At 39.3% G+C, this 5,899-nt stretch overlaps 1 long non-coding RNA gene across 1 annotated transcript; it reads right to left on the bottom strand.

Moving 5' to 3' along the window:
• Positions 1-164: 164 nt before the first annotated feature.
• Positions 165-1,001, bottom strand: LOC127159774 (uncharacterized). Its single transcript, XR_007826557.1, has 3 exons — positions 861-1,001; positions 724-750; positions 165-542 (listed from the first exon to the last, which is right to left on the bottom strand). It is a non-coding gene; the product is annotated as an uncharacterized LOC127159774 (long non-coding RNA).
• Positions 1,002-5,899: the final 4,898 nt, after the last annotated feature.

The following is a 5,899-nucleotide window of genomic DNA, read 5'->3' as shown; positions in this document are numbered from 1 at the left end:
AAAAAATTTAGTATATCATCGTATCATAAGTGTGGTGTTGTAATTACTTGTTACAAGGTCTAACAGCAGTTTTCACTGTTATCATAGTCATGGTAGAGAGTATTGTTTTTTTTTTCAGAATAATTAAACTTATTGTCTTATAAAATGAAACTGCTCACCGTTATAGCAGATAAATGGAAATGTGTTGTACCAGTCTGTTGCATACCACTTCCCCCTGGACATATACACATACATGTATTGTCCTTCATTATTCACTTGGTCTTGTTTAAACCAGTTCCTGAAGTCTTTCTGTCCCACCTTAAAGAAATCACTGTCCTCTAGAGTCCATTTCCAACTGCTCAGATCATCATAGAGTCCAATCCAGGCCAAATCAGTGGAATCATCTTTGACTGTGTTGATTACCTGGTTTGTTTGTTGTTCATTTTCAATGGTGGCCAGATCAGTGTATTTCTCTCTACAGTATATCTGAGCTTCTGTCCAAGTCTTGGGTTCATTCACAAAGACATAATGACGAGGGATACTTAAGCTGAAGCTGAGGCAACCTGTAAAAGACAGAGGTTTAGTTGGGAATTCAAACACAAAATGAATAAGTGTAAATTAATAATTCTTTATTCTAAACAATAAAAAAAAATGGTTAGGTAAAAAAAGGTAAAATCTTTACACATAATGGAAACTTTTGATGAAGTATTATGTAAAGTAATATAATAGAAGAGTTTGGCTCACCTGATAACAGAAGCAGTGAAAACATATCTATGTGTGACAAAACACATATATGCACTTTAATATGTGTAACATTTGTGTTTATTTTCAAAAGCCAGGATGACAGAGTAGCCATTTTTTAAAGTTGCTGAACAATTTACCTTTGGATGTGCAGTCTCGTCTTTTCTTGCTTGCTGTTTTAGGTTAGCTATTTGTAGATTATAATCTTCATGCAGTATTTATAGTGATTTCCAAAAAATGGGTGGGATCATGCCAGTAAACACTCACAATATTGTGAAACATGTCTGGTCACATAGCTGTCCCATCAGATGTGGGCTTGGTACTGTAAATAGTATGTGCTGGGTTAAGAATTCGTTTTAATAAGTAATTCATTATGTTCCTCATTCTTTCTCTCTCTTTCTCTCTCTCTCTCTCTCTCTCTCTCTCTCTCTCTCTCTCTTTTACACATAAACAAACACAATGGGGCTCATTCATGAAACACGAGCAGTGTAAAACACGGCAACGGTCATTATGTACCCAGCCGTAAATAAAGGGACGAAACCAGCTATTCTACTTGTACAACGACTGCTTACAACAATGGAGAACTCAATATTACTGGTTACTGCTTTTTATATTTAGTAAAACTCTTAAAAATAAGATACTTGTAATATGTTGCCGCCATGGATATCCCAAATCATAGCAGCTAAAACGTCTCCGCTTTAAAAACGCTGTGACACCAAATCGTTTTCAAGCGCCACCAGCTGGTCGATTTAAGAAGAATGCCTAAAATTTTTTTCAGCTCTTTGGTGGACATGTTATTGGTATATGGCCTATTAGTCTTTATTATTATTATTTTTTGCATTTGTGCAATATACTGGAGCCAAGCTTGAGAAAGTAGACCGTAATTTTCCACTGCGTTCCTGGACACCTAATTTGCGAAGTTGTAATTCACGGGCGGGGATTATGCTAATTGTGAATGAGTATGCACGTGTCACAACCACACATGTCACGATGGTCTGTCATGACCACACCAGGCCCTTCCACCACTCAGTGCACCCAGTCACCAGAGTACTAACCAGCAGCAGCTGCTTTTCATCACCTCATCACGGTCAAACTCCATAAAAGCATGCTCTCTGCACTCCCTCATTGTCTGGTCTCCCTCATGGAATAAAGACTCAAACTTATGCTCTATTATTCAGTGATTACAAGAGTCTTTTCAACGGCTTCCCCGTGTTCATTCTCGTCTCCCACAAACTCCAACCATTCCTCTTACCTGCTTCTCAGCTCCTGGCGACCATACAATGATCTATCTGTGCAGTACGTGCTCCATCCATCTGGTAACATACATATATCTCCATCAAGACTGTTCATCATCATTCATTCACCTGCCGCCAGTATCTGCATTTGTAAATAAACACACCCGCTGGGTTAACGTTACCTTTTCACGCCTGAGTCTGTGTTCCATAACAGCGTGAGCGCCAAATTAATGAATGCTTGGAATTCATTAACATACAAGTTTAACTATCAAATCAGACATTTGCGAAACATTTGTCAGTCCAGAAAAGTGTTTTCTTCAATTGTCTTTACCATCAGCTCAGGTCTTAGACTTACTTAAGTGATATTGGCGGGAAGATTTTAAATATACAACAAAGGACAATGTGTCAAATTTTAGTGTTAGATTTTTTAGAAAATACTGACCATTAAGACAGACAGCTACTCACCACTGTAGCAAATATAAGGTAATGCAGCGTTGCAGTTTTCAGCTACCAGGAGGCCAAAGGCAACTTTGAAGGACTTACAAGGCTTTATGGCTGGGTCTGGTCACTCTGTGCAAATGACAACCATCTCCCATGCTTTACAAAAAGCTGGTCTGTATGGCAGGTAGTTTTGGGCGATATGTTTGTGCCCTTCACCCACGTTGAGACTGATTCCTAATGGTTTGGCCTGTGACCGACCATAAAAATTCCTTAGGACCTCCAGATGCAGCAGCAGTGGGTGAAACTAAGAGAGATCAGGGAGATCCATCCAAATCTATTCATAACTGTTTTTAAACCTTAAAACTGATGCACACTACAACACACACATTTTATACTTATTCAGAGAAATAAGTATTCCTTGTAACAGCAACGTGTAGTGCAACATCTTAAACAAACTTAGCTGTTAATGGACAAATTAATGCATTCATGACATTTCAATCTTTTCCCATCATGTTTGGACTTAATGCGTTCATAACATTGCCAAATGCATTCTGGTTATGGTTTGAGAAGTAAGAAATGCACCAGTAATGACACTTTAGTGACACTTTTCTAGCTTTGTGTTTGGACTATGCAAATAAATTCCACAAAAGGAAAGAAGGGTGGGCCACCACGTGTCCCCCCACTCTGATGGAACCAGCCAATCACAGCATGGAAATGGAGAAGCGCCAAATTGCAATCTCCTCCTTATCGGAAAGGGATAAAGGTACCCTTCCAAAAGACACTCCTTGTTCTGAGTCTCAGTCCTGTAAGAGAAGAGACAGAAACAGATCACCTTCTGAGTCTGCTACCCACGAGCGAAGCGACTATAGCAGGATACACAGTTCTGAGTCCCATAGGAAAAAGACACAAACAGGACAACCAAAGTTCTGAGTCTCCGGCACGCCCAGGGGACATTAACAGATACACAAAAGTCTGCCGCCCGCAAAGGAAAGGACTGTAACAGATCACCCCTGTTCTGAGTCTCTGGCACGTCCAGGGGACGTTAACAGATACACAAAGTTCTGAGTCTGCCTGTGACGAGGGTGAGACAATAGCAGAAACACCTCCGTTCTGAGTCTCCGGCCTGAAAAGGTGAGACAATAACAGATACCAAGTCCAAGTCTCCAGCTTTTGAGGCAGCAACAGATACGACCACATTCTGAGCCTCCAGCCTGCGAGGAAAGAGATAATCTACGTTCAGAGTCTTTGTCCAGCACGACAAAAACAGATGCAGCGTCCTGCGTCTCCATCCTATGGAGACACAGCAGATTGACCAAGTTCTGAGTCTCTAGCCCAGAGAGGCAGAAGACACACAGACATTTGCAACAAAGTTAAGCTCCGGCGAGCAAAGCTAAGGACCTTCAGCACCTACTCCAGGTCCACATCTGCGTGTTCCAGATCTTAGGACCCTTGGTGCTCCAGGAGATCAGCGTCCTATGGCGCTTCATCTTCAAGGCTGTCAAAATGGATTCCTGCTCCTTTCCCCACTGTACTGCCAGCAGCGTAACCAGTGGAAGAAGTCACCGCCACCGGACTGCTCACTCAACCACAGCGAACGTAAATATCACTTCCAAACCTCTTCCAGAGACCTTGGCATTGTTGTATATTATCAGTATATGATTTTCTAAGTTACATTAGGTATTATATAGCTGATTGCAGTTGATAACAAATCTTACACGTATTTGTTTGATGCATAATAAGGTTCTTCATCTTATTTGTTTCAGAGTAGCAACGGTTTATCTGTCCAGAGCTCTGACATAGCAACTCCCAACATAATCACTTGCTTTTTTATGCATCTTATGCACTTTATTCCTTCTTCATTCATGGTATTCATTTAGTAGTTGTTGATTACTCTTGTCTATCTTGTTAATAAAATTTATTTTATTACAACTTGTGTCTTCCTTGTGTTGATAATACAGAAGAGGTTCTACAAGTTAGAGATCCCACCAATCTTTCTTGTGTGATGTACTCATAACCACACATTAATTGACACGTGATCCAAGAATCATAACGTCAGCTGTGACATGAGTACCCATCACTACCCTATTTCACCTCCCTAGGTTGGTGAAAGTTAAATTCACTACCTTAATTGGCGTTCCTAGGTTGGCGAAAGCGAAATTTATTACACAGCTGATATCTCTGACTATTGTCAATACGTGATACTATCGTCTATCAGCACAACCCTAATGGCAGGGTGGCATAGAAGTTTCAGTCTTGCTTGTGCTATGCAAAAACACATTTGGAAGAGTCTGATACCTTCTGGCAAAAGGGGCTATGGTTTGATGAGACCAAAATTAACCTTTTTGGACTGAACTTCAAGCGCTGTGTTTGCAAACACAGCACCCAACCAAAACACACCATACCTACTGTGAAGCATGTTGTTTTTCTTTATTCTATGAAGCACAAAAGAAGATATTTGAAGAATTTTAGTAACCAATCAAAATTGTCATCATTTAGTTATTTACTAGCTTGCTACAGTAGTATTGACTGTAATTCAAAATCTTCACTTTGTATTTAAAGTAGTATATCAGTTGGTGCCGATTGCTTTTGAGACTGATGTGTGATGAGACTTTTGTGTAGATTAAATGAGAGTTTAATGACAGCTAGACTGGTTTTGCTTTGTTTGTTTATAAGCATATCTACAACTGAACCTGAATTATGAGTCCGAAAATAGCTGTGTACAAACCAAAGGAATGAAGTCACATTGCTTGCTCTTTTTTTTAACCCCTAATAGGTACATATTGGGTATATATTACTACTCTAAGGTACTAATATGTTCCTATTAGGGGTAAAAAAAAAAAAGGGACAAAGATGTCCTTTTAAGGGTACTTAAAACACTGGCTAGAAGATTAAGATTTAAAGAAAAATGTTACATGTACATTTAAAGAAAAACAAAATTGTAATGTCTTACCATCATAGCAGACAAAATAGAAATTAGAGTCACATACACCATCAAACCAGTTCCCAACACCATTCATGACAACACACATTTCATTCCCCCCAGTGTTTCTTGGTTCATGTTGCCAGTTCTTGAAATCTCTCTCTCCTTCCTGATAGAAATCATTGTCTTCCAGTGACCATCTCCAGCTGTTCACATCATCATACAGTCCAATCCAGGCTGAGCCGCTAAAACTCCCATTAACTGTGTTAATCAGCCTGTTCATTTCCTCCATGTTATCAATGGTGGCCAGATCAGTGTAATTCTGTCTGCAGTATCTCTGAGCTTCAGTCCAGGTCTTAGATTCATTCACAAAATGATACTGGTGGGATGATGATAGCACTGTCAGTGGAGAAACAAAGTTTGATGTTTTTCTCACTAAATATTTCTAATAAAACTGTGGAATTCAAACATCTGAGACCACAATCAAACTGCTTCTGTTTTACATTTTCATAAAATTATGGTGATGGATTAAATTACATGAATAATATTGTATTAAAAATTTCAACTGAAAAACGAACATGAA

This window comes from Labeo rohita, unplaced genomic scaffold (assembly GCF_022985175.1).
Source record: "Labeo rohita strain BAU-BD-2019 unplaced genomic scaffold, IGBB_LRoh.1.0 scaffold_2486, whole genome shotgun sequence".
NCBI classification, from domain to species: domain Eukaryota; kingdom Metazoa; phylum Chordata; class Actinopteri; order Cypriniformes; family Cyprinidae; genus Labeo; species Labeo rohita.
This window is presented reverse-complemented; position numbering and strand designations above follow the sequence as displayed.